Raw genomic sequence first — 22,471 nt, forward strand, 5'->3', positions numbered from 1 at the left:
TTCTGTTTCCATGCTTGTTTTAATAGGGGAGCGCCACCAAACACTGTCCACCATTGGTAACAATTAATGCATTTGACACATCAGTGTCACAGTGTTCAGCTTCACAGCAACCACAAGTTACTGCTGTACAGCAAGTGGACACACCAGGGACCCCCAGTTCATCTGGCAAGTCCGCTCTATCAACCCCCACTTGGGGCAAAAAGAATGCCACAAGCTCCCGGATCCTTCTATACCTGCCTCTCCTCAAGAAACAAAGCATTAAAAATAGGCAAAACCAAGAAACTCCATGACTAACAGAGTTTGAAACTTTGGCCAAATATTTCAAATAGTATTTAAAAAACTTATTGCTGTGGAGAAAGAACCAGCTCATAAGTGACCCTCCAGCAGTTTTTGGGGATGCTATAAACTTCACTCTTGGTACCAGCAGCCAGGAAATCAAGAGACGAATTGCATTGGGAAAGTCAGTTGTCAGGGACCTCTCCAGAGTACTGAGGAGCAATGACATTAGGCTGGAGATTAAGGTGTGCCTGATCCAGGCTATAGTCTACCCAATTGTGTACTATGCATCAAAGAGTTGGACAGTGACTAGGGACGATAGAAAGAGAATGTTGAATATACAATGGACTTCTAAGAGAACAAAAAGATTTGTCCTAGAGAGGGTGAAACCAGGCCACTTCTTGGAGACAAGGATTCTGAAGTTTCATCGGACATACTTTGGACATGTTGCAAGGAGGGACCTGTCCTTGGAGAGGGACAGCATGTTTGGGAGAGTGGAGGGTCAGTGAAGGAGAGGAAGACCCTTGGTAAGATGGATTGATTTTTTGATTGGGGTGGTGGGGGTAAGTTTATCAGAGACAGTTAGGCTGGCATAGGATAGAGCAGGGTGTAGGGCTCTTGTGCATAGGGTCACTATGAGTTGCAAGTGACTTGACAGCACATAACAACAACAACAATAAAATACATGGGAGGAGATTACTCATCTTTCTCCCAGAGTCACTGGTGGATCCAATCTGCCAGCGAGGTGCAGCCTTTGGATTAGCAGTGCAGCTCTCTATGGACTACCCTACCAGAATCTTCCATGATATTTTCTACACAGTAAATTTCTGAGCAAAGACATAGTATGCAGCATCCCCAAATATTACTTGACTATAAACTTGCTTGTTTCATAGAACACCTCAAAGCACCATACTCTGTAGTAAAGGCTGTTTGTTATAAAGCCATCATTCTAGAAAGTTCAGCTTCATTTATTAATTATGGTACTTCATGAATATCCTTCAAAACTTGGTGAAAGAGAAGTAATGTTTTAGGTGATCTAAAGTGATTTGAGTAAGCATTTCATGAAGAAGAGTATAGTTTATTGTAATTGGAGAATATTCTTTAATTGACTCTTTAAGGATGCTATTATTATTACTGTGTACCTTTGAGGTAGAAACAACCTGTAGCTGATTGTCTGGTGGGTTTTCAAAGGCAGAAAATTGCACAGGAGGAGAATGCCCATCTTTCTCTTACAGAGAAGCTGGTGAATTCAAACTGCCCATTAGTACAGCTCCTGATCACTAGACCATCAAAGATGAGTTAGAACCAATTTCAAGTGTCATCATTAAAGATTATTTAATGTGCAAAAGACTTTTCACTTTTTCAATGTTTTGGATAAACACTTCATGCTTATAAACAATGGAAATTGCATGGATAACTCAATCCATTGTGAATCTATTGCATTTGAATTTATCATGGAGAACAGAATTTGTGAAAATGCAATACTTTTCCTAAATGATACTGATCAAGTTGAGAGAGACAACTTGAGAAAAAATTTGCTCCTCCAGCCTATGTGCATCTCATCGATGAGTCCACTCTTCTAAATGTAGACCTGGCTAGCGTTGTCCACACTCATAGAACTAAAAGGCAGCCTGGGGTTCATGGTTTGCAAGAAGTTAGTGTCTGCTTGGATGTGCCAGCTGAGCTTCAATTCCACAATCTTTGGCTCATGGAGAAGAAAAGTTTTGTTGAGGGCCAACATCTGGACTGCCCCATAGTTTCCTACTATAATGTAATGTCTGGGTGGTCTACTAATTCTGGAATAACTGTTAAAAAGAGAAAAAGTTGAAGTACACTACTGACAGGTACACAGAATATGGATGGAGATACGGGGTATAAGGAAGGAGCCTCTGTTGTTGTTGTTGTTAAGTGCCGTCAAGTCGCAGGCGATTCATAGCGACCCTATGAAGGAGAGTCCTCGAGGCTTGGGTGCCTTTCATCCTCTCTCCAGGTTCATAGGGTTTCCGGAGGCAAGCTATTATGGAAGTGTACCTCTGGGTAGTGTAAATGGTCACACACTCATCTACTCAATCAAAAGGTGGGCAATTTAAATTCACCCAGAATGTTGTTGTTGTTGTTGTGTGCCGTCGAGTCGTTTGCGACTCATAGTGACCCTATACACAACAGCCCTAAACCCTGCTCTATCCTGTGCCAATCGCACCGCCTCTGACACACCCATCCCAATTACCCCAGTCACCGAATCAATCCATCTCATAGAGGGTCTTCCCCTCCTGCGCCGGCCCTCCACCCTCCCAAGCATGACGCCCCTCTCCAAGGACCCGTCCCTCCTGGCAACATGCCCAAAATATGTCAGACGAAGCCCCAGAGTCCTTGCTTCCAAGGAGTTGCTTGGTTTAATCCTCTCCAGGATGAATCTGTTTGTTTTCTTGGCAGTCCATGGTACATTCAATACTCTTCTCCAGCACCACCCAGAATACCCTTAAAAAAAAAAGGCCTGAACAGACACATGAAGAAGTGCTTAAAATTACTGGCAATAAGAGAGGTACAAATAAAACCCACAATCAGATACCATTGCATCGCAGGAGCAGTGGAAAAGTTTAACAGGACAGAGATAATAAGTGTTGGAGAGGATGCTGAGAAATAGGACTGCTCATACACTGCTGATGGGATTGTAATGTGGTACAACCACACTAGAAAGCAGTTTGACACTTCCTCAAAAAGCTGAAGAGATATTCCACATGACCCAGCTATTCTACTGCTAGGAATAGACTCCAAGGAAATTAGAACTGAGACACATACAGATTTGTACACCAATGCTCATAACAGTGTTATTCACCATCACAAGAACACAGAACACGGAAGCAGCCCAAATGTTCAACCACAATAGAATGGATTGAGAAATTATGGTATATGATGGAACACTATGCAGCATTCAGGAGCAATGATTTTAAAAATTACTATATAATTTGGTAAAGACCAGAGAGAGCAATATGCTGAATGAACTCAGTCTCATAAGGACAAATGATGTATAAGACCATTATTGTAAAAATAGAAGGATAATTAGTAAAACATGTCTGAGAAAAAGAAAAACACCAACAACACACAAATCATACAAACCAAAAAATGTGTATGTGAATCCAAGAGGGAAGGGATGAGAGTAGAGGGATGAGGATAGGCAGGGGGGAAATCACAGGATCGCACAATTTTATGGGTGGAGGGAGGGGGCAAAGCAAATGGAAAAGATTCAGTGGGGATCTGGTGGGCATAGTGCAGTGGTAATTAATTTTATAAAACACAATTCATGAGGATGAACATATGAAACACAATGAGAATTAAATAAAGTGTGACACACAATGTATATCAATTCTGTATGCCAACCAATATAAAATAAAAAATTTAAAAAAGAATGAAGAAAAATAAAAAAGAAAGAAAGATCTGGCAATCTACTTCCAAAAGGGCACAATCATTGAAAACTCTCTGGGTCACAGTTATGCCCTGACAGGGTAAGGACATCACAAATTGGATTTTTCTTTTTCCACTTCCTAAACCACATGCCTCTGGAATCTCTATGAACTTGGAGAAACGGCAATAGTTATAGAAAGGCTTCAGGATATATATATATATACCCTTTGTACTTAAAAGTTGGTTGGGCCCAAGGGTCTATTGTTATTTTATTTTGGAGGAACATTCATCTAAGTTGCACAGCAGTCCTCTGACAATTTGCTGCACTGAGATAATCTGGATTTGCTGTGATGTTGAATCTTGTGCCACTGGGTGCAGGGGTCAAATGCCATAATGGCTACCCATGTATTTGGTGGAGCTCTCAGTTTAAGACAGATTTGGAAGCAGGAGTGCCATTCACTTCCTAAACCACATGCCTCTGGAAACTCTATAAACTTGGAGATCCGACGATAGTTCTAGAAAGGCCTCAGGCCTTTTGATCATAGAGTCACTATGAGTCATGCTCGACTCGATGGCAATCAACATCAACATGGTAGCATAGACAAAAGAGAGTTTAACACTAATTTGAGTGAGTGAATTGGAGGCAGAATGAAGTTCATTTTTATAGATGGAGATGTTGCCTTAAGATGTAATTGGTTATCTTCTCACTCCTGGTCAGCAGCTGGAGTAGCAAAACGCTTCCGAGTAGAATTTGTGAAGACTGAATGAAATTAACCTCATTTAATTATCGTTTAAAGAGCACATTGGGTTGCATTTCTTTGCCTCCTTTCACCCACATTTCATTGATTCCAAGTAACAGAGAAGTGGCAAGAAGAAAATTATGGGCAGAAAAAAATGACTTTTCTCATTAATTCTTCTGATTTAAAAACCAGTGAAAACGATGAGAATATGTGATGAGAATATATGATATTCTGAACAGAACTTCTTTAAGTTGTCTCTATTTTACGAACAAAAAGGCTACTTTTCTATCATCCTCCTTTAATGATTCCTGAAATTTTAGAATGCTTCAAGTTCTTCAGTGTATTATTTTTGTTTGGTCATCAAGCATTTATTTTTTTCTTTCCTTTGCCCAGCATTTTGTTGGGCACTTAAATAGAACAAAGCAGTACTTCCTAGAATACTTCCTTTATATGGAATTTAGTCCAAGCATCTCCACTTACAGAGAGTACATTAAGGTTAATTGAAGTTAAGTGATTTTTCTAAAAAAGTATGACATTTAGACCCTAGGAAGAAAGGAAAGAGGTCTTTCTTTGACTCCAGCCCTCCTCAGGATGTTAACCCTTTAAGCTGTTAGATGTCTGCAAGGTAAAGTGGATGTGTGTGCTCACCTGTGCCCACTATTTTATTTCTAGAACAAGCCATAAGTACCTTGTTGTTGTTATTATGTGCCGTCGAGTTGCCTGTGACTCATAGTGACCCTTTGAGTCAACAGCCCTAAACTCTGCTCTATCCTATGCCAACCATATTGTCTCTGATACACCAGTCACTGAATCAATTCATCTCATCGAGGGTCTTCCTCTATGGTGCTGTCCCTCCACCCTCCCAAGCATGACATCCTTCTCCAAGGACTAGTCCCTCCTTGCAACATGTCTAAAGTATGTCAAACAAAGCTTCAGAATCCTTGCCTCCATGGAGCACCCTGGTCTCACCCTCTCTAGGATGAACCTGTTTGTTATCCAAGCAATTCATGATATATTCAATACTCTTCTCCAGCACCACAGCTCAAAGGCATCAATTCTCCTTCTATCATCCCCAGTCATTGTCCAGCTTTCTGATGCATAGCAAGTAATTAAAGACTATGGCCTGTATCAGGCACACCTCAGTCTCCAGACTGACATTGCTGTTTCAGCACTTTGGAGAGTTCTCCGACAGACTTTCCCAATGCAATTAGATGTTATTATTCTTAGACTCAAATGATGTACAAGAGCTGGCTGTTTGCAGAAATGATTTATCTGTTTGGACATGGAAGCTGAGTATTCATCTTCAGCCTGTGGCGTCTCTTTTATGCATGGAGACATAAAGGAAACAGGATTGTGGGGGGGAGTAGGGTCTGATCCTTTGCTCTTAGTTCCAAATGCAGTTTTCTGAGCATTTTAACAGTTCTAAATATAACCCTGAATCTTCAAGGTAAATGGCTGGAATAAATTTATATAACCTTTCTTTATCTTGACTCGTAAATATTCAAGCATGGTGTTTGTCCTAAAGTCCTAAGCTAAAATGTACTGAAGACAGCTTTTCATAATATGGATAAGGTCTATTGATTGATATTTATCACATTATAGGTATTGAAAGAGAAAATATATTTTAAGATGTTTATTTTTCATTTAAAATAAGTAATTTTACGGTTCATGTAAATAACGTACTTCAATGAAAACAATACTTTCCAAAACAGAAATTAAAGGCAAGTAATTTTTTAAAATATTTTTCTTTTTTATATTACTCTGATTTATTTACAGAGTTTGAATCCATTGTTTTTTATAAAAGATCCTTCCCATTTCCTTTCCAAGTATGTTTTAAAATTTTTGCCCAATTTAAAAGATAATAGCTAGGTTCCCAGGTCTGTTTCAGCATTTAATCTGTTGTCACATGGAGTCTTTGAATAAAATAAGGATTTGAAGAAAATCTGGCCTCACACAGATATGCAACTGGTAAAAACAAAACAAAACAAAACAAAAAACAGGCAAAAAAAACCCCCCAAAAACAAGCATTTTAATAGCCTTTTCAAATAATGGTGTATATTCTTCTTTGATTCTACACTAAAACTAACAAGTGGTAATTTCTTCAAGTTTTAGCAATGTAGAATCTGATTTGATATCAAAGGAATTCTTATGCTTTTCTTCATTAAAATGCATTAGTCAATTTTGCATAGATATCCTACACATGCTTTTCCCCCCCTTTTTTCTGAGCACAGTATTCTTTATTGGTGGTACCTGACAAGATGGGCTCTCTAAGCCCCTCACCTTTCCCAGGGAGACTGCATGGAAACTGTGTCAAGGATGTGAGACTCTCAGTGTGTTTGTGTGTGTGTGCAGGGAGAGATCAAGTTGGGGCAAGGACTCCCCAGCACCTGAGGGTCTCTCTATCTTCTAGTGCTATTGCTGGGACAGGTGGTCCAAGGGGCTCTTATTCTTTGGAGGCCATGTGAACCATCAGGGCAACCACTTGGTTGCTGTAGCCAAATTCGTTGTCATACCATGAAATGAGTTTGATAAAGGGCAATGCTAGGCATAGCATCAAAGGTGAAAGAGTAGGTGTCAGTGTTAAAGTCACAAGAGACAATCTGGAGTTCAGTGTATCCCAGGATGCCCTTGAGGGGCCCTTCTGATGCCTGCTTTACTACTTTCTTGATGTCATCATGCAGCTTTCTCCAGATGGCAAGTCAGATCCATGACTGACACATTAGGGGTGGGGACACGGAAAGCCATGCCAATAAGCTTCCCATTCAGCTCAGGGAAAACTTTTCCTGTAACTTTGGCAGTGCCAGTAGATACAGGAATGATGTTCTGGGCAGCTCCATGGCTATCATGCCACAGCTTTCCAAAGGAGCCATCCATAGTCTTCTGTGTAGCAGTGATGGCATGGACTGTGGTCCTGAATTCCTCTACTATGACCAAGTTGTCATGGATGCCTTTGGCCAAGGTGTGGGAGTGAGGTGGCAAGCAGTTGGTTCTGCAGGAGGCATTGCTGACAGTCTAGACTTGTCATACTTCTCATGGTTCATGTCCATCACAAACATAGGGGCATCAGTAAAAGAAACAGAGATGATTACCCATTTAGCACCACCCTTCGAGTGACCCCCAACCTTCTCAAAGGTTGTAAAGGCACCACTGGACTCCACAACATACTCAGCACCAGCCACACCCCACTTGATGTTGGCTGTATCTCATTCCTGGAAGATAGTGGTGGCTTTCCCATTGATGACCAGCTTCCCATTCTCAGCAATAGCAATGATGTTGAACTTGCCATGGGTGTAATCATACTGGAATATATTGAGTGGGTAGTTGAAGTCGATGAAGCAGTCATTGATGGCAACAACATCCACTTTGCCAGAATGAAAAGCAGCCCTGGGGACCACGCATCCAATTCAGCCAAATTTGTTTACTCCCATCTTCACTTCACCATCATGTCTCAGGGATGTGGCTGAGGCTGCATGAGAGGGCAATCTATTAATCGATGAGGAGCAGAAAGCCTACTTTATTGCATAAATTTATTACATCATTCCGACACAGGCCATTTTGGAAAATATTGGTTCATTGTATTATGTAGCTCTTCCATAATATTGACGTATTTTATTACACAATATTTTCAAGATCTCCTGTTGTAACCAACCATCTCATCAAAGAAGTCTGGGTGCTGGCAATCTAGTGAGGTGGTAGTGGCAGGCAAGTTTTCTGGAATTTCAATATGTGGAAATAATTTATGCAAATGCATCAACTGTATTTCAATATGTCAAAATACTTTAAGCAAATTTTTCATTTCATTTTATTGAATATGCAAAAGATACTAATTTAAAGATTAATATTCTCTGCAATTAATAATTTAATGTTTATTTTTATTTAAAGAACTTTTCAAAGATAAATCACTATTTTGTTTCCCTCCACCTCAAATATGTGACAAAGAAAACTACAGTATTATAGGGAGTTTGGTATCTTGATTCATGCTCAGATTTTAGCACTTTTACCCAATGCTTCTTTTATCGAATCCATTCAAACATCAACACAGCTAAAAGAAGTTCTAGAACCACCAGGTGTCTGCCGAACACATACTGATTTAAAAATATACCTTGTGGTCTTGCATTTGTTCTTTGCCCCAAACCCTGAAAATAAATGTTAGATTTTTGAGCCTGATGTCAAAAGTATTTTATATAAACCCCATAACTGATATCTGTAATGTAATTAATAATTATACTTTGCTGTACTTAAGATTATAAATTATTGTTGTTGTTGTTGATTGCCTTCGAGTTGAGCACAACTCGTAGTGACCTTTTGAACAAAAAGCCTGAAGCCCCTCTACAACTATTGACATTTATCAAAGTTCATAGAGTTTCTGGAGGCATGTTGTTTAGGAAGTTGCTGCCACTCCTGTTTCCAAACCTGCCATGTTGTTATGTGCCGTTGATTAGCCTGCGATGCATAGCAACCCTATGTACAGCAGCTCTGAACCCTTCCCTATCCTAAGCCAGTCTCACTAATTCTGACACACCAACCACCATTGTCCCAGTTACTGTATCAATCCATCTCATTTTGAGTCTTCCTCTCCTTTGCTGTCCGTCCAGCTTCCGAGCATGATGTCGTTCTCCAAGGACCAATCTCTCCCGGCCACGTGCCCAAAGTAAGTGAGGTAGAGATTCAAAATCTTCACCTCCAAGGAAAGACTTGGTTTCACCCTCTGCAAGACAGACCTATTTATTTTTTTGGCAGTCCATGGTATGTTCAAGACTTTTCTAGCACCACAACTTGAAGGCATCTATTCTTCTTCTTTAATACTTAGTTATTGACAGTTCTCTGAAGCATAACAAGTAACTTAGAAGACCATAGCCTGTATTAGGAGTACCTTTGTATCTAGACTGACATCATTGCTCTTCAGCACTCTGTAGAGGTTCATGACAGATTTTCCCAATCCAATTCATCTTTTCATTTCCTAACTGCTGATACAAAGAGTGTTGATTGTGGATCCAAGCAAGCTGTAATTGCTAACAACCTCAATCTTTTCTCCATTTATTATGGTGCTGCAAATTGGCCCAGTGGTGAGAATCTTTGTCTTTCTGCTTGTTTGTTTGTTTAAATTTAATATTAATGTCAATGAAAGTTTTCAGAGACTTTGGATTTACATTCATTCATTGTTGCATTTTTCTCCCCTCCCAACCTCCCCCCTAGTACACTACCCTCTTGGAAAAGTAAAAGAAAAATTCTTTCATTGTTTTACAAACCCTTCTTTAGGAATGGAAATAAATATGGATCTCTTCTAGTCAGTTAGCAAGGCAGTTGTCCTCCAGATTTCTTGGCACAACCTTGGGAGCACGTCCAGGGCAGCATCTGTTTGTTGAAAATTCGTCAATTGGTATTCCATCAATTCCTTGTTCCTTGCCAAGTCCTTCTGAGCAGCCTGCATTTCTCCTTCATTGGCATTGCCTCTTGATCATATGTAGTTTCATTAAATTTGTCTGGGTCAGCATCCCCTTGTATTCCCGCCTATGCTGTCCAGCACCACGCTCCCCCTAGCCAACCCTTGATATCATGGCTCAGGTCCTAAGTTACTTCTGTGATGTCTTGTGTCTCATGCTGCTGCTGGCCTCTCTCTTAATTTTGTCCTATCCTGTGCCATCTTAAGCATGTACTACATAATAGAGACCACTGTTAGAGTCATTGTGTTAATCCATTTGATTGAAGCTCTTCTCCTTTTTCATTGACTCTTCATCTTTCCAAACATGATGTTCTTTTCCAAGAACTAGCCCATCCTAACAATATGTCCATATAGTATCCCCTTCTTCTGTTCAAAATAAGATTTGCAATAGCAGAGGAGCAAAGAATATGAAAAGAGAATGAGAAATCATTTCTATACAACACACATCACTGTTTTCCATACTGATTTCTTTTCCAAATTCCAGAACCTCATGAGCATGTCCTTTTGTTATTATTCAGATACCTTGGTTTCCATTTGACTCAAAGTGAGCTTATCACTCAGGGCAATACTTAAAAGGGTGGAGTCTTATCTAATGCAATCACACTTAAGAGTAGGCTGCAACATTGTCTTTCCTTAGTCTCTTGGGAGATTGTTGAAGACAGAAATATTTAAGTAAAAATTTAGTACCATTCAGAAAAAAGAAAGAAAATATATTTCTCCAAGTCATTACTTTTCCCCCTCCGCCCCAGGCTTGGGAGAGAGGGAAAGAAGCAATCATTGCTTAGGAGGCTCTCAGATTCTATTTAAAACTGATGGAAGATTTTAGGAATTGTTATTGTTTGACATTATATGGCATATAATTAATGTCACTAGCATTTTACAGGTAACAGCTGAAATAAGAAATATTTTGTTGTTGTTGTTGATTGCCTTTGAGTCGAGCATGACTCATAGTGACATCCTCTACAGCTATTGACATTTATCAGAGTTCACAGAGTTTCCAGAGGCATGTTATTTAGGAAGTGGATGCCACTCCTGCTTGCAAACCTGTCATAGTATGTTATAGTTGTTATGTGCCATTGAGTTGCCTGCGATGATAGCGACCCTATGTCCAGCAGCTCTGAACCCTTCCCTGTCCTGAGCCAGTCTCACTAATTCTGGCACACCAATCCCCATTGCCCCAGTCATTGTATCAGTCCATCTCATCTGAGGTCTTCCTCTGCTGTGCTGTTTGTCCACCCTTCCAAGCTTGATGTCCTTCCCCAAGGACCTATCTTTCCTGGCTACGTGCCCAAAGTAAGTGAGGTAGAGCTTCAAAATCCTAGACTCCAAGAAGAGACTAGGTTTCCCCCTCTCCAAGACAGACCTATTTCTTTTCTTGGAAGTCCAGTTCAAGACTCTTCTCCAATCATAAGAGTTGGAATGAGGGTTGCAGAGTGGAGTATACTCGGGGTGAGGGTGGGAGGGTTGGGGGGGATTGTATACCAATGAAGGAGTTTTTCTTTTACTTTAAGGAGAAAAGCGAATTGGGGGTGGGGATGGAGTGGGCAGGGAGAAAAGTGCAACAATGAATGGATGGAAATCCACAATCTCTGTAAATGTTCATTGAAATTAATAATAATAATAATAATAATAAAAGAAATGGGAGGGGGAAAGACTTTTCTCCAGCACCACAACTCAAAGGCATCTATTCTTCTTCTGGCATCCTTAGTCATTGTCCAACTCTCTGAAGCATAACAAGTAATTGAGAAGATCATGGCCTGGATTAGGCTCACCTTTGTATCTAGACTGACATCATTGCTCTTCAGCGCTCTGAAGAGGTCCATGACAGCAGATTTTCCCAATGCGATGAGTCTTTGATTTCCTGACTGCTGGTGTTAAAAGTGTTAGCTGATTGTGGATCCAAGGAAGCTGCAATTGTTAACAACCTCAATCTCTTTACCATCTAATATGGTTCTGCCAATAGGCCCAGTGGTCAGAATCTTTGTCTTCCTGATGTTGAGTTTCAATCCATATTGAAGACTACAGTTCTTAATCTTTTGCAGCAAGTGCTTCAGATCATCTTCCGTTTCAGCAAGCAAAGTTGTGTCATCTGCATATCATAGGTTGTTGATGAGTCTTCTTCCAATCTTGATTCCACAGTCCTCCTCATAAAGCCCTGCTTTCCGAATGATCTGTTCTGCATACAGATTTAAAAGGTACAAGAATAGAATGCATTTCTGACACACTCCTTTCCTGATTTTCAACCATGCAGTGTTTCCTTGCTCTGTTCTGAGGACTGCTTCTTGGTCCAAGTATAGGTTTTATATAAGCACGATCAGGTGTTCTGAGATTCCGATTTTCCTCAAAGCTAACCACAATTTATTGTGATCCACACAGTCAAAAGCCTTTGCACAGTCAATGAAACACAGATAGACATTATTCTGGTACTCTCTACATTCTGCCAAGATCCATCTGACATAGGCAATAATGTCTCTAGTGCCACATCCTCTTTTAAACCCAGCTTGTATTTCTGGTAGTTCTCTCTCAATGTACTGTTCAAGTCTTTTCTGGATAATTTTTAGCAAGATTTTGCTAGTGTGTGATATTACTATATTGTTCAATAATGTCCACCCTTTTGTCAAGTCGCCATTTTTTGGATAATTTTGGATCTCTTCCATCAGTTGCCCAAGTGATTGTTCTTCAGATTTCTTGGCACAACTTGGTGAGCACATGCAGGGCAGCATCTGTTTGCTGAAATATGTTGAATAACCAATTCCTAGGGCTTTATTTTTTGACAATTCCTTCAGAGCAGCCTGCACTTCCTCCTTCATCACCCTTTCCTCTTGTCCATATATTGTTTCTTGAAATTTTTCTGTGTTAGCCAATTCTTTTTGGTGCAGTGATTCTGTATACTCCTTCTATCTTCCTTTAATGCTTCCTAATCTTCCACTATTCTGTCCATAGCATCTTTAAGCATTGCAAGCTTAGGAAATGCTAAGTGAGTTCAGCCCTTTTGATTTTCTTACTCAAGCTCCTTGCACATTTCATGATAATATTTTTCCTTTTGTATATTTTGCTTTTTCAGAGGCAATAAATTGTATCGAACGAGATTACATACCTTTCTTCCATTGAGCAGCTGGGAAGAACTACATACCTTTGTGTTGGCAGTACAATTCCTTACCACTAAGCACTAGAGAACAAATTAATGTGGCTTTGCCTTTTCATTCAAAAGACATGGCATTTAATCTCTGTTTGCAGAAGACATAACATGGAGGCATTCTTATATATGGGATCAACTTTTGAGGACAGAGAACTTTGAGGACCAATAGCAGAACAGCGTACAGTGGAATATATGGGGGAAGGTGCCTGGTGGTCCAAATGGTTTTGTAATTTTCTCTTGAGAAAATGAATATGTTAGGCAACAAACACTTTCTACGTTATTAAATGGTATAGGAGTATTTTAGAGACATAAAGTAAAAAACTCATCTGAATCCAATCATAGCTGAATTTCCATTTAGTTTCTGATGCTGTAAATCACAGGAGATAATTAAACCGGCAGAAAGGTATAGCCTTTGAGTTAGCAGAACAAATACCGATGGACAAAGACACCAGATCTCTTTTAGAGATATAGTGAGAGATAAATACTGCTAACTACTATCAAGCTTCAGATTGGAGCAGGATAAATATAACATTAATGGATCAGTTCTATATAATAAACCTAAGAGAGGACTCACTATAAATCTTTGTTATATAGGAAACAAATTGAGCTTAGGTGAGGAAGTTCATTTGTGAAAGGTCACAACATGAATTCATGGCAGTTCCGAGAAGAGAGCCCAAGTTCTTACCCAGAGTGTGTTCCAACATGCCTGATTGTCTCCTTAGTCATCTCACTGTGCACTCTGACCAATCAGAGCTCCATGATGCCAGCAACCAATTTACAAGATGTTCCTGGGACATTTGTTTTTAGATGACAGCTTTGGAAATGAAAACAAAAAAACAGGAGAATGAGATAACATCTAATTTTTAAAGGTACCGACACGATAATGAAAGGTCTGTGTTGTTCCCGATGAAGATGATAATCAACTTCTAATTTTCCTGTGAAACCACTTCTTTAAGAATGAATGTTTGGTAGAGCATTTCACATGCCTAAAGAAAGTTAGTCCTGCACCCTCCCAAACGTACAACAAATGATACACTGCATCATCTTCACAGTTGATTGTTCTTATGTTTGAGTCTATTGTTGCAGCCACTGTGACAAACCAATCTCTTTGAGGGTATTCCTCTTTTGGGGGGACCCTTTACTTTAGCAGAAATACATGCTCTACTCCAGGGATTGGTTGCTTCTGATAGTATGTCTAAATGCGTGAAGGAAAGTCTCACCATCCTTGTTTCTAAGGAGCATTCTGGCTGTATTTCATCCAAGACAGATGTCTTTATTTGTTATTTAGGCAGCACATAGTATATTTAACATTCTTCTCCAATAGCATAATGCAAATGCTTCATGTCCTCTTTTGTCTTCTTTATTCATTGTCTAGCTTTTATAAGCATGCGAAACAATTAAAAATTAGCATAATTTGGGTCAGGCGCAGCTGAGACCTCAAAGTAACATCTTTATACTTATTGACACTTTAAAGAGATCTTTTGTAGCAGACTTGCCTAATTCAACACATAATTGGATTTCCTGGTGGCTGTTTTCATGGACATTAATTGTGGATCCAAGTAAAATGAAATTGTTTACAACTTCAATCTTTTCTCCACTTATCATGATACTATTTATTGGTCTAGTTGTAATGCTTTTTGTTTTAGTTGAAATGTGATCCACATGAATGTTGATCTTTATAAATAAGTACTTCAAATCTTCCTCACTTTAAGTAAGCAAAGTTGTGATATTTGCATATTGCATATTGTTAGTAAATCTCTGATTTTTGGCTCGGCATACCAACTGAATTGATATGATGGAAGTATATGACCTTCATGCACACATTCACTAATTTTAAATTATGCAGTATCGCCTTTCTATGAAGATGGCACCAAAAGCGAAGAAGGAAGCCCCTGTCCCTCCCAAAACTGAAGCCAAAACAAAAGCATTAGAGGCCAAGAAGGCAGTCCGTAGGTCACCCACCTTCCAGCCGCCCAACACGCTGAGACTCCGACGGCAGCCCAAATCCCCCCGGAAGAGCGCCCCCAGGAGAAACAAGTTTGACCACTATACCATCATCAAATTTCCCCTGACCACTGAGTCAGCCATGAAGAAGATAGACGATAGCAACACACTTGTGTTTATTGTGGATGACAGGGCCAATAAGCACCAAATTGAACAAGCTGTAAAGAAGCTCTATGACATTGATGTGGCTAAGGTCAACACTTTGATCAGGCCTGATGGAGAGAAGAAGGCCTATGTTCAACTTGCTCCTAATTATGGTGCTTTGGATGTTGCCAACAAAATTGGGATCATCTAAACTGAGTCCAGCTGGCTAATTCTAAATACAAATTTTTCTCACCATAAAAAAAAATATGCAGTATCTTTTGTTATGTTTGAACAACTACTTCTTGTTCCATGTATAAGATCTGAATGAGCAAAATTAGTGTTCTGGGTTTCCCATTATTCTCAAAGTTATCCATAATGTATTATGGTCCACACAGTTGATCCACACAGTAGTCAGTAAAGACAAACTAACATCTTCTTGGCATTCTGAGCTTCAACATTGATATTCCTTGTTCCCACTAAAAGAATGAACGTCCCATGAATTCCTCTTCCAAGTTAATCTTGAATTCTTGGCATTCCGTGCTCTGAATGTTTGTAATTTATTTTCAGCAAAATTTTGTTTGTGTGTAATATTAATAATATTGCTTGTTAATTTTCAAACTCTGTTGGATCACCTTATTTTGTAATGGAAGCAAGTTTGGATCTCTTTCAGTTGGCCGACCAGGTATCTGTTTTCCAAATTTCTTGGCATAGGCTGCTGAGTACATCCATAGCTGTGTATATATGTTGGAACACCTTTACCGGTATTCCATCCATTCCTGAAGATTTCTTTCTTTAGGTTTGAATACCTATCTGTCGTTAGAACAGCTGGGAATTGGTTTGGCCTCTGTGGAAATTGTATAAAGTTTATTAAAAAAAATCTCTGATCTAGGAATTATACATCTAGTCATATATTGTAGAGATCTAAGAAAAGAAACAAGGATAGGTATATACATATCAATGTCCATGACAATATTTTTCACAAAAGCAAGAGGGGAGAAAAAGTGCAAACAGCTTAAGTTTCTTTAAGTGGATGACTAGAAGAGCAAAATGTAGTACATACATGCAATGGAGTTCTGTATAACCATAAAGAACTATGCTGAGTTCTCATAACTTAGAATGGTGGAAGATATAGTGCTAAGTGAAACAAGTCAATCATATAAGGACAAGTATGATCTCAGTTTTATGAGATAAACTATAGATTTAGACTTAGATACAGAAATATAGAGGGAGATCCAGGGACCTGGCAACCCAAAAGCAGACAGTTTGAATATCTGAGGGAGAAAAATGGACAATTTCCTTTTGTGCAATTTAGAGCTTCTGAAAACCCAGTGGAGGGTCAGCTATGAGTCAGTGCTGACTCAATGGCACATGACAGTGACTGACAGATATGACAATAGATAGATTCTGATAAACAGGAAAAAAAGATGTGGAATTGAACTCAAATTCTATTTTGAAAAGCAGTCCAGATTTTCTAGACTAGTTGAAACTAGATTTCCCGAGATTATCACTCTGAGATAGTATTCAAATCTTGGACCAAAACTATCCCTTAAGGTTACCTTTTAGTGGAATAACAGTACACAAAATCAAAATGTACTACTTTTGAGTGCAATGCTGTATTTAAAAAACTTGTCTCTGTGAAATTTGGGAGGTCAGTGATACAACCCATAGTGAATTGCACTGCTCGCCCAAACTCTGAGTGTTTCAAATTGGTTGTTCAAATCCACCAGTGGCTCTGCAGGAGAAATATAAGACAGTGTGCTCTCATGAAGATTTAGATTTATAACCCTAGAGATCTTATGGGGCAGTTCTAGTCTGTCCTATAGCATTGCTACGAGTAGGTGAGTGTTTCTGTCAGAGTAATTACATAGGTAGCTGTTGTTGCTGTTGTGTATTTTTTTATACTTTTTTAAAATTATTATTAACTTTTATTAGTTTTAGTGAACATTTACAGAGATTTTGGGTTTTCATTCATTCATTGTTGCACTGTTTTCTCTACCCTCCTCCCCAGTTAGTTCTTCTTCCCCCACCCTGAATGTCTGTTTTAATTGTCCAATTGCCACAGCGCTTGTCGAAGCCAGTTCTGATTAATCTCCTTTTCAGTGTGTCCTTTGCCATTCCCTATCACTCCTCCCTGAGAGAGACTTCACCCTGATTCATAAGGAAAAGGGGATGGCGTATTCTCTTAGCTACTTCCTGCTGCTGTTGTGTACTTTTGAGTTAGAACCAACTCATAGCTGCCCCTCCAGTGGGTTTTCAGAGGCAGATAATCACACTGGAGAATATTGTCTATCTTTTTACCTTGGAGCAGCTGGTAGATTCGAACTGCTTTCCTTTAGGTTGGTAACCCACCTCCTTACCCCCAAGCCACCAGAGATTTATATAGAGGTAGCTGGTATTCTTTAAGTTTTGTGTAAACATCTGCAATGGGCCCTAATGAAAAGAAGCTGTTTATTTTCCAGTTACTAAGAGACTTGTGACTGAAAATAGAATAGAATTCAGTGAACTGATTGCCAAGTCCACAGGTAAAAGATACATGCTATGGTACCTGGTTCCTGAGAATTTATATAAAACAAACAAATAAAATCTCACAAACCAAACTCAGTTCTGACTCTTGGTGATTTTGAGTACAAAGGAGAATTATACTTGTGAAGGTTTTAAAGCGATGACTTGGAAAGAAATTTCTAAGTCTTTCTTCTGGTATATTGAGCAGGTAATTCTTTTTTTCAGGTGTCAGAGTACCTTTCTTGTTCTTTCTCCCTGTTAGAGGTCAGTAGCCTCCCTATTCTCCTTGCCCTTCACTATAACTACCAAAAATATAGTTGTTGTTATGTGCTGTCAGGTTGCTTGTCTGATTCATAGAGACCCTATGTACAACAGCCCTGAACCCAGCTCTATCTTGAGCCAATCTCTTTGTCTCCAACACACCTATTCCCATCATCTAGTCACTGAGTCAATCCATCTCATCCAGGGTCTTCCTCTCTTGCTCTGTCCTTCCACGCTTCCAAGCATGATGTGTCTCTTGGAAATGTGTCCGAAGTATGTCAGACAGAGCTTCAACATTCTTGCCTCCAAGGAGTAGCCTGGTTTCACCCTCTCTAGGACAGACCTGTTTGTTCTCTTAGTAGGTCAGGGTATGTTCAAAATTCTTCTCCAGCACCACAACTCAAAGGCATCGATTCTTCAGGATATGCGTGTGGTGCAAAATCACGCTGGTTGAGAGTTGATGGTCTAAATAGATGCAGATAGTGGTTAAAAGAGAGGCAGCACTATGGGGGACACATACTATTAGCTTCCCCACATGTTAAATATATTATCCAGTTTCAGGGGATGCCACCTTGTATAGTGGAAAGAACACAGACTTTAGTCTCACCCATACTTGAGTATATATCCCAAATATGCTACTTAAAGCTAAATTATTTTGGGATTTGTTTTTCACCTGTATTAGTCCAGTTTTTCTCATTTTGGGTTATTGTGACAAACAAATGAGATAACACCTCAGATGGATGACATAGGCCTAGCACATAGTTGTTGTTAGATGCCATCGAGTTGAGCATCACTCAAAGCGAACCTATGAACTAAAGATCTGAACCTTATTCTATCCTGTGCCATCCTCACATTTCCTGACACACAAGAACTCGCTGCAGCAGTCACCATGTCAATCCACCTGGCTGAGGGTCTTTCTCTCCTTTGCCAACCTTCCAATCTTCCCAGTATCATGTCCTTCTAGAAGGAATAGCACTCTTAGCAACATTCTCAAAGTATGTGAGGAGAAGCCTCATCATACTTGCCTCCAAATAGCACTCCAGCTGCACCCTCTCCAAGCCATATCTATTTGTTCTCTTGGCTGACCATGAATGTTCAGTGCTCTTCTTCAACACAGAGCTCAAAGGCATCATTTTTCTGTCATCCTTATTCATTGTCCAGCTTTCAGATGCATAGCTAGTAACTAGAAAGATCATGGTCTGAATCATACTCACCTTAGTCTTCAAACTGACATCACTGTTCCTCAGTGATTTGGAAAAGTCCCTAACTGCAGGTTTTCCCAGTTCAGTGCATTTTCTTACTTCCTGACGGTTGGTATCAAGTGTGTTAATTGTGGATTCAAACACATAGTAGGTGCACAATAAAAACTGGTTGCTGTCATCTTTTTCATCCTGTTGGAGAAGATGCAGTACATAACCCAGAGAATTATATATTCTCTTTGACAATATTCTCCTGGATGAATGAATGTATAAACAACTCACAGAGAGAGTTCTATATATTTCCAGAGTAGTGGGGTGGTGGGGAGATGATAGAGAGGGTAATGGTGATATCTGACTGGATGTACAAGGATGTCAGGTATTTGAAAGAGAAGCAAAAAGACCTTTCTGAATCCTTGACAAACAACTATCTGAGTCAGAGGGAATTGGAATAAGCAATACTAAAATGCATTTAAATTAAATGTGAAAGAAAAAAATAAAAAGCAAGGTACAAATGAACATTGTCCCCATAACATGGACTCATAAGTCCTGACAAGCGTAGTCAGGTTGTGTGTGTATCTTGCAGGATCTCATATTCTTTTGTCACATTTATACTTGAGTGGGAGGCTGCCATATGGTGGCATTTACAGAAGGAGTTTGGGGGCAGGTGTTACTCAAAGACACTGTCCCCAACACCCACACCACCATCATACACACACACACACACACACACACACACACACACACACACACATGCTTTTTTCCCCTAAGAGAGAATTGCTATATAAGGCAGAATTTGTGCGCACAAGACACAACAATAAAATGGTAATCATTGGGAAATGACTGCAGAAGTAACACAGATGCACCGCTCTACTTACCTAATTACTCTGCCCTTGAGATATTTGTGTTTAAAGCCATGAAGATAAGGCTACTATTGCCATAGCAACCTGCTCATTGGATGTTGTTTGGTATCTCTGAGCAGATGAAATCACCCACGATTCCCATCAACAATGCTCTAGTGGCATAATTTCTACTAGCTGACTGCATTTTCCCCACTTGATTTTTCTATAAAGTAGGGCAGAAACCAGGTGGCCATTGTTGAGAGGTCCCCATTATTCCTGTGTTTGCCATTAGTCAGGCTTCAATGAGATGACATTACAGACAGCAGCTGGGACATACTGGGGAAAGCTCTGGGATTAGATATGAAGGGTTGAATCCCAGTCTTGCCAGATGGGTAACCTTAACTTAAACTCTCTGGACTCTTGGCTGAAAAACTGGCTTCCAATTGCTTTCCTCGCCTAGCTCTTTTTGCCCTGACCCCATGCCTTGCAGTGAGGGCTACATGGAAACACAAATGTAGAAGCACACAGTGTGCTGTGTCCAAAGAGAGGAGGTAGATCTTAGTCCATTTTCTGAATCTTCAAGGTATGTTCCTTGCAAGCTTCCTGAATTCCTAGTGTCTCTCTAAAAATCTCTCATGTTGTTTTGGTAGTGAACTTTTGCAAAATCAGTCATTCCTATCCTGATTGTCAAGCAGATGGACTTCTGATCCAGAGAGTAGGATTTGGTCTAGAATAGGAAGAAGGTTGCTTGTTAACAATCTTTCTTTTCATATAGAATAAGAAGGTTGCTTTCTTGTATCAATAATCAAAAAGAATTTTCAAAGACTTCCAAGAGCAAACTCATCTCTTTCCTCCAAAGGAGATAAAAATAAGACAAATTTCCTGGATCAAAATGTGAAATCAAAAATAAATAAAAAAAAATACAAAACACTGCAAATGTGAAGAACAGATGCTACTGGTCTCTTGACTTCTGTTTTCATAGTTTTGAAAGGCCTAGGAAATAGCAACCTGTCGATAAATGCATATTCGATGGATGGCTGTTTAGGGAGCACTGGTGGCCTACTGACAAGAAGTGACACTGCAATCCCAAAGGCATGTGGTTCAAATCCACCAGCTGCTCAGCATGAGAAGGATGGGAAGTTTCCTCGCATGGGATGAATGCCTCTGAGAACTCACCAGAGCTTCAGGTAATGGATCAGTTCCAACCCTACGGTACTCAACAACAACACCACGGCAAAATAGCAGGGATTGGAAACAGAGGACGTGGGACTAGTGGGATTAGTTGAAGGGAAAGGTTAATTACAGAATGAAAGTGTGATTGCTAGCTGCCATCTACTTGGTTCCCAATTCACAGTAGACCCACAATGGAACAAAGTACTGTCTAGACTTGAATTTCTCCGTGGTCAAATGTTGAATTGGATACATTCTGCTACAGAGGATTTTCATTGGCAGATTTCCGGAAGTAGCTTGCTGGACTTGTCTTCCTGGTCCATCTCTGTCTGGAAACACCACCAAGACCTGGTAGGCAGGAAAGCAACACGCAAGCTTCTCCCGACAGACCATGGTGGCTGTGCACAGGAGCATTGGTCAGGTGTCCTGCATGGAAGCTAGACTTCTACCTGAAAGCTCTAAAGTCCTCAACAAAATTAGAGTATGAGAAAAAGATAGAACGAGGCATAACTTCCCCCAGTGTCACTTTCTCATTCTTTTGCAACTCTGAACCCAGAATGACAAGACTGAAGGACAAGGAGCTACAAAAATAAGCTAGAATTAATAACTAATCTACCTCGGAGTTGAGAGGTGGTTGTGGTTGAGTGCCGTTGAGAGGGACTCACACATGCACCCTGTCGTGTGCTGTGCCATTCTCTTCCTCTCTGACACACTTGAGCCCATTGCTGTGGTCACTCTGCCAATCCATTTCGTTAAGAGGCTAAGTTTGGTTAGGATATTAATTTTGCTGTTGAAGTAATGAAACGTTTTCAAATTGAAAGTCGTGATGATGCCAGTGTTTCTCCAGATGGCACATTTTAGGTAATTTGCATCCACATTCAGCTCACACTCTCATTGTTCCTTCTTGCCCCTCTCCTTACTTTTAAAACGCTAATTTTTGAGTGTCTATTTTTGAGACTGGGAGACCTATGTCCTTTGTGTTCACATCAGTCATGACTGTTAGGACGGCACTTTTCACATAGAATTAGGCAAGAAAGTATATATAAAGTTAATAATAAGCATGGCCTCATTTTCCAATTACCTGAATTTTCAAGTGAAAAACCTCTTACCTTCCAGCCTTACTGCCAAAAATCTTTCTAAAGTGCATTAATCCATTTTCTGCCTTAAGGGCAAAGTGTGGAGAGGATAATTGAATCTGTGGTGACTCAGTGACTTGTAGGAACATCAGCCTGAGCATTAATTCTCATTCATCAATGCAGTATGAACTTGGGGGAGAGATGAGGAAGAAAACTTGGAGAGATGGGTTGAGTCTGAAAGTGTGCTGATGACCCTAGTCACATATATATATATATACACATACATACATACATACATACATACATACATACATATATTTGGAAGTAGGAGTGGCA

This window comes from Elephantulus edwardii, unplaced genomic scaffold (assembly GCF_000299155.1).
Source record: "Elephantulus edwardii isolate Elephantulus edwardi_28Jun2011 unplaced genomic scaffold, EleEdw1.0 scaffold00057, whole genome shotgun sequence".
Lineage (NCBI taxonomy): Eukaryota > Metazoa > Chordata > Mammalia > Macroscelidea > Macroscelididae > Elephantulus > Elephantulus edwardii.